This window comes from Falco cherrug, chromosome 14 (assembly GCF_023634085.1).
Source record: "Falco cherrug isolate bFalChe1 chromosome 14, bFalChe1.pri, whole genome shotgun sequence".
In the NCBI taxonomy this organism is placed as follows: domain Eukaryota; kingdom Metazoa; phylum Chordata; class Aves; order Falconiformes; family Falconidae; genus Falco; species Falco cherrug.
The window spans coordinates 7912097-7925634 of NC_073710.1; positions in this window are offsets into that span (position 1 = coordinate 7912097).

Consider the following 13538-nt stretch of genomic DNA (forward strand, 5'->3'; position numbering starts at 1 on the left):
CAGTGCTTGCCAGGGCAATGTCTCCTGGATCCCTTGCTTGGCTCAATGCACTGCATTTACTACTACCCATGAAAGAGTAATTCTCTTAAATTTTATATTTATCACTTTTGCATAACAAGGTTTCTTTATTAAGGTAATACTGTAGTCAAACAAATGTAAAACTGGATGAGGATAAAAAGTAAAATGACTGAAAAGGGCTTTTTTTTACTTAGTGTGTGATAGAAGGGGACATTAATACAAACAGATTGCTTTTTTTAGTGTACCTATTATAGAGTCATGCCCACTCTTTGCTGAATGCATACCTATGAGACACTGTGTGTGTGCAATAAAACCCTTAGTTTATTAAGCATTTTTTTTCTATTCTGCTATGTCAGTCTAAATTCACTTTGAAGGCAGGAATGATGGAATTGTTCAATATATTGTGTGCAGAAGGTTACAACCTCTGCAATCGGCCCCTGAAACACCACTCTCGCTCTCCACTTCTGGGCAGCCAAAATGAATTATAAGGTAGCCTCATAAACCCACAACATTTTACTAACACCGAGGCCTCTGAATATGCAGTACTTGAGCATTTTGGTATTCTTTCTCACTTCCAAAGAATTTACAGTCTGTATAAGATTTCAAAGATGAAAATTGACATATTTACGTTTACTGAAGCTATTTTTTAGTGAATCTCGTTTCTAAACCAGGTCTCAATCCTACAACAGTTCAAATGGGTGAATGGCCTTGTACTTCTTAAAAAAAGAAGTGCCGCTGATTTTGTATCCATTTACGTACACGTTTTGCAGGGGACACCTTACAGTTGCCATTACATCATCTAGCAGGAAGACACAGGTACATCTGCCCAAGTGCTGGACCGTGCTGTGGAGGACACACCACTACACTGGGGCACGCTCCTAACCTGAGGGGGTGAAATGATTTTCGTTCGAAAGAGGGACAGAAGGAATACCCTCAACAAAAATCTGGTACAAAAGTAACACTCAAATACCTTCCTCTGCACATGAAGATCCTCTGTTTAGAAGACTGACCCAGCCAAATTGAAACACCTAGTGTAAAGCCATCATCACTCCTCTGCATTTCCACACTAATTAAACCTAGTTTCCTCATTCTCCTAGAACATATGCAACAAATTATATCAACCACCACAAGAATGATCATCTCTTTTTGTCAGCTCTCTCTGGCAGCAGCTCTGCCTCCTGCCTGTGCTGTTAATAGCAGGGTAACTTCAAATAATCAATTATTTCTCTTCTACACACAATAGAGGCCTACACAACATCAGGAGGGCCCAAAAAGCGGTAATGAACAAGCAGAAAGTTAAGTTGCTGGAGTTTATCGCTGCTGGCCCTTGTTCTGTGGCATTTAAACACCAGAAGTTTAATAACGCTGCTGTGAATATGCAGTGCCCATGGGAGAACACGGTTTGCCAGACCCCTCTGTTAACATCACAAATCTAACTTGCTTATGGAACTTGAGAACATTCCCAGCAGGATCCTCTGAACAGATGTAACTTATATAATGTTTTAAAAAATAAAGCCTTATTTATTCATGCCTTGAAGGTACAGGGCCTTGAGGAAAATACGTTAACACGGCAAAAGGCCTAAAAGCCCAAGCTTTGCCTCTCTGTGCTCGGAGAGCACCGTCACCGAGCTGGGAAAAGCCAGGCTGTCCCACTCGCCAAACCTTGTCTCTGTTCTCTACGTGGACCAGTTTGTGCCTGCTGATAATCTGCTTCTTCCCAAGGGTTTCAGGTGTAGGGTTCCCTTTGATGCTAGACTCACTGCTGGGAGCAGCAAACCACTCCAGCTGTGGAGGAGCTACAATTACTCCCTGTAGTCAGCTACTCCATTTTGAACTCTAAAACTCTTTCCTTACATCACCATTTCATTTTGGGTAGTTTTCCCCCTTCATCCTTTCTGATTTAAACCATGCCAGTCACGAAAGTTACAAATCAGATAGCCTGAGAGACATGCAATATTCCAATAGAAAATATACATGAATTCCTCATTCTTTGTAACATTTGCAACTAGAATGATACCAACGACCACACAACGATCTTTTCCTTCCGTCACCTCTCTCTGGCAGCTCTCTGCTTCCCACCTGGGCTGTTACTAGCAGGTAGCAGCCTCCGCCAGAGCCATGAGAGCACAGAAACCACCTGGCCCAGGGCTGAGGGGTGTCCTGGTCCGAGTGCATGTTGGTGCCAACGCTTCTGAAGATTTCAGCCTGTCTGGAGCATTTAAGCGTTACACCAGGCAGCTCAGTCTAGTAATGGTAACCTAAGCTACAAGCAGCAGGGAGGTATTTGTGCTGTGCTTTGCTTAGAGAAGCGTTCAGAGCCTGTGACACTGTCTGACACTGACTGATTAAGATACAGGTACTGTGGTGCTGTCAGGAAAGAAGAAAGAGAACTCGCAGTGCTATTGTTGCTCATGGATCTCCAGCAGAGCAGCAACCAGACACCAGTGTATAGCAGCATCGTGCTCTCCCACCTTTTCTGAGAATTACTGCCTAGCCAACCCTATAGCGATTAGGAACACACCATTTTTTTAAGACAGCCTGTCCCTCCACACAGACTCCAAAGACTGTATATCATAGGTGATTGAATCCTTATGACTGGGGAGGGGACTGTGACAGGAAGAGTTGAGGGAGGTGTGAGAAGGACAAAAACGTGAACTCTGTAATGACTCTTATCAGGAAACCGTTAGGAAGGCTGCTGCTGCAAGCAGGACCAGGACTTAACAGGGAAAGAAACAGAGCTGCCTAGCTATGGTACAGACAGAGACTAATCTTTGTTTTTCTCTGTGGCTTCTACTTGCCATCTTTAAAAAGTGCACATTCACATTTCTCCCCAAACCCCATTTTCTGGGTACCCACAAAGTTCATACCAGACTGTCAGTGTGAGTGGTGAAAAGGACTGCGTCGATAGGCAGAGACAACTACCAGGCAGCCTAGGACCTGGAGCTAGAATTTTAGTTTAATTCCTAGGGCTTTTCCCAGTATAAGATGCAGGGTTTCCCCAGGTACTTTTTCATCCCATCTTTGCAAGGGATGAAATAATCATTTCCCTTTTCTTTGAGGGTGATGTTGAAGCCCTCAGGAAGAATAACGTATGCCTACCTAGGGTGTTAGATTTAGGGAAGCTCTTCAGCTCAGACTTACATTTTTGGCCTTCTGGAGACATCTCTTCTTACAGCCTATGCAGGCAGGAAGACAAGCAGTGGGAAGAGTTTCGGTTGTCCTCAGGAATGTGAGATCTCTGCAGACCTGTGGTTCTCTTACTCATTTGTGTGCCAAACCAGGTGTGCTTCTGTTGTCTGTGTGGTGCCAGAAATGTCCTTCTCCTCCATGAAGCAGAGGCCAGATGAAACCAGATTCTGCTCTTCGTTCCACCAGGGAGAAGGCACTTGGGCTTCCAGGAGCCTCTGTTCTCTGTCACAACTGGGCTATTTTCATCTCAGCTTTCTTAAAAAAATATTCAGTGGGGCAATTCACATTTTCCCTCCTGCTCTATCTAACAGAGCTGATTACTGCTAGGGTCAGGTGGTTACATGAGCTAATTAATATTCACAGGCAGCAGTAGGAAATAAGCACAAACCCCATCTCCTCAGCTTTAATTACAATATCAGTGCTATCAAATGCCATGAGGATACACCTCCCACATCAGCTCCAAACAATTTCAGATGTGTATACTAACAGGATCCACAACATCTTTAACTCATGATCTTCTGTCATTACAATATAATTACTCTAATGCATCTTTACTGTGCAAAGCCCGCCAAAGCTAACAACTGTTGAGTATACCATGTAATTATAGAATAGAGATGTTAATGTAAGCTTTCAGCTTACAGTGACTTGCAGCTTTTCTTTCAGTCCCATTATTCAACATTTGTAGGCAACCTGACTCCTACCTGCTCCCCTTCCTTCTCTATATTTACTTTATGAAACATTCATGTTATTCTAGCACTGAGAAGCCCCAGGTGACACTGACATCTCAGTGCGAATACAGCATAAGAGTCACTAAAGTAACAATAAATTGTCTCACCTTGGTTAGCTCTGTGGATATAGAAGAGAAATAGAGGAAGGTGAGTCAGGGAAGAGCAACTGTAGTTTGCACCTTGCTGAGCTGTAGGTGAGGGTGTGGGCCTTGTGTAGTAGAAGTGGTAAAAGAGGTTAGGCAGAAAATGCTAGCTAATTAAGCTAGTGAATATCCCTTGATTAGGCACTGATGGAGGTCAGATGCAAAAGTCAGCTAGTTAGAGAGGGTGGGGTAAGCTTCAAAGGGTCTTTGTGGTGGAGAGAGATGTTTGTATTTTACAAGAGGTAAAGGATGAGCCAGAGGAATAACTTGTCAAACAATAAGCCATGAAGATGATTTTAGCCTCTCATTTCCACCACTGTAGAAAGTGAGGAGCAAAGTACACTACAAGAGGATTTTCAAGTGAGAACTAGCTGCAGACATAACTCACATCGCGCTATGCAATATATTCCAGTGTCTTTGCAGAGATTTACAAAACCCTCTCAGTACATCAATTTCATCAGTCCTTTACTTTTCTTAAATGGCAATCATTTTAAACTGTATAATAGCATTTATATTTGATATATTTGGCTTTCCATGTGATAACCCAGCAGTCACTATGATTAAAGGCATATATTATCTAGACTTGAAAAAGAGTTAAACAGGAATGGCATTACATTGTCACCTCTCCAAGTTGTAATTGGTGTTTAACTGTAGCTCTGCAAGCAAACACAGAAAGACAAACAACAAAGAAACCTCTGGTTTGACTGAAAGCATCTAAGAGAGGAAAAACCAAGACAGATAATATATGAAGTTTCAGGGAAGAAGCATTCCTTTCCTGAAATGCTAAGGCCCTTCTTGAATGTGTGAGAGGTAAATCATGGCAAAAGTGAAGCTATTTCTTGGAGCAGTACTTCATCTCTGGGAAGTCATCTTTTGAATGGAAATGGAAATTAAGAGCTGCCAGGCTGATTTTTATCTCTGTAAATCACCTGTCAAATTCATACTGTATATGTTTGCTGGTGTTTTGTAATAGCCCAGTTAACTGTTGTTTGCATATCAACTGTTTTGTGTCCCAGTTGTTCGTAAAAGAATCATAAATATTTTGTGAAAGATATAAACATCACTTTCAACAGTAGAAACTATTGTTTTCCCAAACATCTCCCTCTATTCTTGGAGAAGATAAAAAAAAAAAATCCCTACAGAAAGATTTTTTTTTCAGCATCAGCTGACTGGAACATGGAGGAAGAGTTCCTGAGCCCAAGTACTTCCATGATAGTCGCTTTGTGTCTAAACCCAGGTAGTTTACCGTTAGGGGTGGCTCCAAGGCTGATCCCAGCCATGGAGAGATGGGGATAATGCAGTTTCAAGTTGCCTAGAAGCTGTGTTTGAATCCAGGATTTGGCTTTTTACTAGGGGTACAAGGGCAATGCGTATAGTACAGTTTACACATGCAGTGTGTATAGTTCACACATGGAACTAGACAGAGTTTCTTAGAATGGACAGGGTTTTTAGTTTCACAGGGTGTCATCCCTAATTATAAGGAAGGCTCCCTGGGTCTGGAATGTTCAGGACGTTCCAGAATGGGAAAAGAAAATATTGTTCTACTTTAACATCATACTAGCACTGTCAGATGATTCATAGGCTCTGGAGAACACAGACATTACCAGCTCAGCACATCTATATACCAGTCACCATTTGTCATATATGAGTACTTCCCACAGTCCTAAGAAGGGATTTGTTTTGTGTATTATTTGCAGGAAATATAACAAACTTCATACTGAACAGCAAAATAAAAACAGCACTTGATTGTTTTATTGAATATTTGCCTATTTACTTGGGAAAACTTTACTTTAAGATTTTTTTTATACTGTCTAATAAAAGGACCCCCACAGCTGTCGTCTTTGTGGAGAAAAGCTGTCAACATCCAGTATAATTTTCTGCATATTGAGTGAAGTACTTGAAAGTCCCAGTTCCATTTTAATGTAAGATGCTCTCCCATTTGTATGCGGCTGGTGAGAGTAGTTTTATCCTCATTTTAAAAAGCCATATGATGGATTTCTTTCTTTAAACAAATACCGTCTCAAACTTTTCTTTTTTCTCTCTCTTTCCCCCAGCATACACCTTTCCTCTCTTGTTAGGCACCAGTGTGCTCAAATCACTGCACAGTGTTGACATCTTACATGTTTTACATAAAACAATGCCAGCACCACTTCCTTTTTGATGTCCCTGTGCCTGACCTGCTGGAATAATTCCCAGATTAACTGTTTATTAATGTAATTTTTTCAAAACAGTTGGTGGAGAAATTTCATTGTACTGCCTTGAATAAGGCCTTCACTATCCTTTTCTGAATTTTCTGATTCTGGGACTTGACAGCTTCTAACCCTAGGCAAAGCTTTCTCCAGTCCTGATCCTCCAAACACTTTACCATGCAGGAGTAGTCCTACTACAGCCAGAAGGCTAATGTTGGGTATTCAATACTCAGTACTCTTTCCTGTGTGAGTGGCAAGTTCATTTGCATCCTCAGGTGCTGCAGAGCAAGGTGTGCCCTGGTACAAGGATCCCAGGCACATTTTCCTACAAATGACCTGAAATGTAGCTTCTGCATGGCAAGAGCACAGGATTGCCATTGCACCTAGTCTGCATGGAGGGACACAAAGAGGGACAAGGTACCAACCTGCAGCATTGGCCACCCTCGCTTTTATGTATACACATACACTATATATTCCCTTGATTTCTAATGAAATTTGCTCATAACTGATTCCTGGATATTTATTGTGTGTTCTGAGAGCTGTAATTATTCTTATTTACCCACCAAGTACAAGCTGCGTCCTAGTTATATGCATATCAGAGGCTGTTAATCTAAAGTGCTGTTAGGTTTCTTCCACGTTGGCACAGGATGGAAGACCATTCAGTGCAAGCATAGTGACATTTCATAGCACCAGTCAGTTGTGCTCAGTCCTTCCACAACTGTGATGCAATGAAATGTTGTTGTTATGGGTAGCAGGGAGCATCTTTAACATCCACAGTTATTTTTAATGTCTCTGTCAATAGGAAAGAGTATAGCTGTTAAGGCACAGGAAGATTTTATGTAAGAGTCACAAAGTTTTGAACTCTCCACACACCATGACTGAACGCACTGTACATACACTTCAACACATCCTGACACTATAAAAGTCATGGTTAAAAAACAGGATATGTGAAGGTGATAGAACATTTAATGACTGTACTGTAAAGAATATACTACCAAGAATTAAATGCCAAACATTATCAGTCTCCCCCTCTGTATATACCACATCTCGCAGGCTGAGAATGACTAACCCAAACAACCTCAGATGGCAACCCACCAAGCAGACAGGTTTGGACTGATGTTAGAAATTCAGCGTGAAGCACTTGGTCCAAGGAGTGAGCACTGAGTAATTCCCCAGACAGTGCTTGGAGATGCTTTCAATCAAATTCAAGATCTCTGCTCCACATTTCTGTTTTGAATGAGAATAATAAAAAAGGATTCTCAAAATTTCCAATGGAATTAAAATTCTGAAAATTTTACATTGGAAAAATTAGGTATTTTTTTGTGACGATTATTTTGTCTGAAACAAATGGGGCCAACTGTACAAATCTTGGATGAACCTGGGAAACAACCCATTCTGAAAGCAGCAGACTTGGGAGCCTCAGGGCTCCTAGAGTTGTTTGTTCCTCACCTACGAGGAACCAGCTGACTGCTGGGGGTCCAAAAGAATGAGCCACTACTGGGCAAGCTTTCTAGGGATTCCAGGCTTCCACCTCCACAGGACAGGAGCTGGGGCAGTAGTTAAAGTATCCAAATTCTTTGAGGTGAATAGGGGAGTCAAAGCTGAAAAAGCCCTCACTTGGGTCAGAGACCTCAGAAATTCAGGGCTTCCAGCTCTACCAGAGAATCTGGAGGATATGCGAGTGCTGGGTTCAGCCTCTAGTTGAGCTGCAGGAAGCCTGCTAGGTGCCCTGGAGTCAGAGAAAGGCCACACAGAAGGTCTGCTGTGGAGCAATGAATAATAGAGACCTGACTATGTTTTGGCAGGGGGGAAAAAAAGAGAAGACTCCCCCCCCCCGCCCCAGACAATAAAAAACTCCCAAAGACCCACAGAATTTCCTGAGAAATATTTTTGTTTTCAGTAACTCAGCATTTTCTAATGAAGCATTGCTTACTGGAAAGGTTCTGCCTATTTCCAGCTGGTAGGGCATTATTCAGATGGACACAACACATTTTGGATGACATGAGGGAATGTTAAGTTTGGACATCTTGCCAAATTGCATCCTGGCAGTTAATTTCCTACTTATTTAAATCCACCTCACAACGTTAACAGAGTACATTTTTTTAGCTCCTATTCTATCTTTCAGCTCTTGTGCTGTTTAATATTTTCTGCATTTCATCTCCTGTGTAGTTGCATTTCCCTGAGTTCAGCGCTACATTAGAGAGTATGCTATCGGTATATATGTGAAAGAGAGCTTTGGGGTCTGTAAAATCATTTGGGTTACTGCAAGATCGTCAGTGCTACATAAAGAATTATTTTTAGTATCTGAGAAGTTTGTGCATAGCAAGGTGTAAACCTACACATAACATGACTAGTCTGTATGTCAAATTATTTTGTGTCATTATGGTGCATTACTGCATTACAGAGTAGCTGTTGTATTTTTCTGTCTCCCCAGGAACATTTCTTACTACAATGAGGGTACTGCATCAACTCCAACTAAGACCCAGGCCCCTATTGTGCCAGGCACTATAGCAACAGACAGTAAAAGGCAGTCCTTGTTCCTCAAGATGTTTCTGTCTAAACAGACGAGACATTGCCAGATATGTATCTTTTATTTTTCAGTTTATAACAGTTTCAAAATAACTTGGATAAAGAATAGGAATTGCAATGAATAGGTGGTAATAATACCAGCTGTGGGATAAACCCATGTGTAGGTGGGAAACCCCAAGCCAGTAAAAAAATCATGGGTGTAATCCTGAACGAACTGAAGTGACATGAAAACTCCTACTCACTTGAATGGGAGCAAGGATTTCCCCTTTCTGTTCCCATTTAATCAGGTACATGTCTGCATAGCACAATGCAGTGTTATACAGTGATATTTCCAGATTTGCTTGGTATTAAAAGTAGAATTGCAGTATTGACAAATTGCTCCTATCAGAGTAATAAACCCAAACAGAGCACTGTGCTATTGCTGCTAGATGGCTTCTGGTACTCACTTAGCTCTTGCTTGCTGGTATTTCTGTGTGGTATTGCAAGGTGCCACGGCTCTGTTGTAGTTGGGTTTTTTCTATAGAACTCTCTAGGAACAAGTTACAGGCAGTGGGTTCACAAACCGCCTGGATTCACCAGTCTGTCACAAAAATGCCCACCTACCACTAATGGTAAGTTGAAGGATTAATTATGGTCTACAATACTTCACAGCCTCCAGTGCAGGGGCTATTTAGATGACAGTGAATTCCCTTAACATGGTGTATTTCTTGCCACAAATCCTTTCTCTGAGGGGTAGAGACTAAAAATACTCCTCAGGTAGATCTTATAAACAGATGTATCCCCTGTTCTGATCTTGCTGATCTTGCTATGTTCTATGTTATTATTTACTTAAATTGCATAGCTCCCCAGCTCTAACAGGAGGCTCAGGTAACATTTTTTTATATATTTCTTTTGTAACCCATGCAATGCACATTAAAGCAGAGATAATCATGACTTCAGAGGCGCAGGTCTGTTTTTTGAACATTCTGACTAAGAATTTAATATCATAGTTGTTTGACTGACGCTCATTTTGCACCCCTGAGTTTATCATAAGATTAACAGTCTTTATTATTTTGCAGAACAAGCAGTAGCACCTCACCAAGGGTATAATCACCTCAGTCAAAAAACAAATAAGCTTTTACTTAATGCGCTAAAAATATAGTTGAGAAACCTTCGATCTCAAGCCGTGTGATAAAATAGACCATGTTGACTGAGCAGATCAGCAGCTGCTGCTGTTCAGGCTCCTTCACCCTAACAATGCTTGTCTTTCTCTCTCCCCACCAAATTTAGAGATGATGTCAGTGTAGCCAACCCCAGGAGTTCAAAAATCAGAAGGCAAACCAAAATAGAATCACAGGATTGATATCAAAGGCATGGAAGTTATTGAAACTGAAGCGTATGATTTGGGGGGTCAGCTTTTAGATTTTTTAATTCATAGGAGACAGCCTTCTCCCTTCCAGTTGTCTGCTCAGTTCTCCTGGCTGTCTGATATGCCCTATTTCAGAGTGAGAGGCAACACAGGACAATGGGAAGCACAAAGGATTTGGAACCTATTTAAAGTTTATATAAAGCTCAATTCTCTGCCATATGTAAAGCCTTAATCCTGCAAATACCTTATCTGAATGCTCAACTTGATTCATACAAGCAGTCCCATGGAAACCAGTGGGGGTCCTCTTGTACCTGAAGTTTGTCGCTTGTATGAGTTACTATTGCACGTCAGAAATGTTAGCCTGTGTCACAATATTAAGAATTAGCTAAGAATGAAGGAGTCTGTCTCTCAGTTTTCTCTGTGATCTTGAGCAAGTCCTGGATCATTCTATATCCCAGCTTCCTGCTCTTTAAAAAAGGGAGTAAAATTTGTCTCTACAAGGTACTTGGAAGCCTCCAGACAAAAGATAATAAAATTCAGATAATTAATATAATTTCTTCTGATGTAAATTGAATTCTAGCTAACACAACTGGAAAGAATGCATAAAAATCAGTGAAAAGTATTTAATAATTAGATTTCCTAGTAAAACCATACCCATAGAACTGGGCTTAATCCACTATGGATCAAGTTTGGTGCAGCAGCCAAGAAAAAGAGAGGACTTATTTTTCTCAGTGCTGAGATCATACTTCTCCTTTCACAAACTGCATGTTTTGCACTTCAGCAGGATAAGCAGGACCCTCTTCTGAAAACAAGTTCCTGGGAGTTAGAATCTGTCATATAGTTTATCAAGATCTAAACTTTTTTTATCTTTTTCCTACCCAAAATGCTCAATTTCCTCCAAATTTAAATTTAAATTTAATTAATCCTAATTTAATCTATTTTGAATGTTAAGTCCAGTTTTTTGAGGCAACAGGAGTATGTTAAGATGAAATGGTTTGTTAGAAAAGTACTCATTTAAAATAATGGAAGACTTTCATCTTTTATTAAACATTTGAAATTACTAAAAGATACTACCTCAGAGCAGCTTAGTTTAAAGAGGCAAACTGATATATTCTGTTAATTAGACAATTAAAAAACTCATTTAGGTGTAAATAAGTCTAGGTCATTAAATCTTAATGAACAGCACCAAAATGAAACATCAGTCTACACTCTTTCTAGTAATGTTAATTCATGACCCCCAAAATTAATTAAAAATAGAATTAACATCAAAGACCCAAATTCCCCCTCCTGTTTTTAAAGAAAAAAGATGTGTTGTTTAGGAATAAGAAGTGTTATTTCTGCTTAGTCATCCTTTTACACATTCTGTCTACAAGACTTTGTTCAAAGTTGGATGTACATCACCTATATTTTGATAATCAGTGATTTATTTGAATATTTTTAAAGCACAGCAAAAGCTAGCAGTGATGACCAGTGATGTTATCACTAATTCTCATGGTAACAAGAACAGACTATTTAAGTTGAATCACATATTGTGAATTAATGGCATAATAACAAGTCAAAAATGCTATTGGGCACAGCTGAAAACTCAAGGCCAAAAGGTTGTCTCCTGTTTAGGTTTTTAATGATTACCATCCTAAAAGTCATCTTCTCAATTGCTCACAGCTTTACAAGACAGGAAGTATTTAGACTGAAAGTTTCTAGGAAATTTCCAGGATTCTCAGGCTGGTTTTAGAAAGTTTCAGGAAAAAAAAATCTAGACAAATTTCAGAGAAGTTCAGCTATTTCCATGGATGGGGAACAAGCTATCCGATTTGTTTACAGAGGGATAAAAAGTTGTCTAGGAACATAAACTGGGAGAAGTCAATGCAAGGAGACTGAACACAGAATTGAGAGAAACTGGAAGTAGGCGCTAGAGTACAGCGCAGGCAGGGGCTGATGGGTCTTGAAGATGGATGCTGCAAGAGAAGCCTACAGATCCCGGACAGCTGCAAAGAATGAGACTGGACTGAGGACAGAGAAGGGCAGGGGGTGAGCAGTGGGACAGAATCAACATCGAAAAGACTGTAGAGATCTTGAGAGAGGGACCTAAGTCCCAGGCATGGGCAAAACAGCCTGTGCTCACTCCAGCCTTAAGAACAAATCCCAAGGACACCAGAATCCCAACACTAGTGTAAAAGCAAGCAATAATTACCATGTATTTCCATATATATAGGTCACAGACCAAAAATAAAATTGTCTGCAGTATAGTAATTGGTGAAGATTCTTGCTTTTCCTTTGTATACCCTTTTAAAAAAAATTAAAAGTCCTTCCTTTTCCAGGTGTTTAAAATCAAGAGGATGTAGAAATGTCAGTTCTGTGCAGTACTAACCAGGCTGGCAATGCTGACACAACAGATGGGAAGGAAAGAAAGAACAGTGAAAATCGTTTGAAGGCTTTAAGGAAAAGGGATGATTTTAGGGTGGTAGCAGTGATAGGAGGTGAGCTGTGATGAGTGACTCTGGCAGAATGAAGGAAGGTTTATACTAACTCCCATCAGCAGGGATGCTGTCCAGCATCTGCAGGGACCTTCTTTGAGTCCAAAACAAGATTACATTTGCTTCCTGACTGAGCAACTGGTTGACATATGAACACATAAGAAGAAGGGGTTTGAAAATACAAAAATACTTTAATTGTTCTCACAGTTCCTAATTCATTTAAGTACGCTACACTAAAAAACAAAGGACTCCTACCTTTTCCTTATATTCAGCCTGAATGCCTGCTACAGAGATACCAATCTTCCCACAGCAGTGAGAAGAATCTTTTTGCTGAAGGACTGTATTAAACATGGATGTTCCTGCACAGATAAAATGTATGTAAATTGCTCATTATTATATATGAAGATGTATTACAGTTATATAGGAGAAGTGATTGCTCCGACTGTACACATTTTTCAGAATAGTGTGACACATGCACAATCAAGCATGACATAAGAAAATTCATCAAAGAATATTTAAATATACCTTAGGGAGCCACTTAGTTTTCTGATGTTTTTACAGAAGGAAACCTAATTGCATCTACACTATGCAACTGTTTCAGAAGGGTTTATTTCCATTGGAGCTTTTATTTTTTTTAGGTAAACATTTTAAACAGTCTACTTAAAGAAACTGATAATAAAAATCAGAAAAGATTGAATGGTTTAAATATACTCAAGTTTATTCCATTTTAGCTATGCTTACTTGTTCCTACTGCTTTTTTGCTATATCAACAATGCATAGAAATTCTCATCCTGTCAGGGTGGTATCAGAGTGGATAGTAAAGGGCAATTTTTCTCACAAAGAGCTTACACCCTTTTCTAAGACTTAAAATTGAGATCTGACTAGTTATATAAAGTAACAGATTGAAATAGCTAACAACT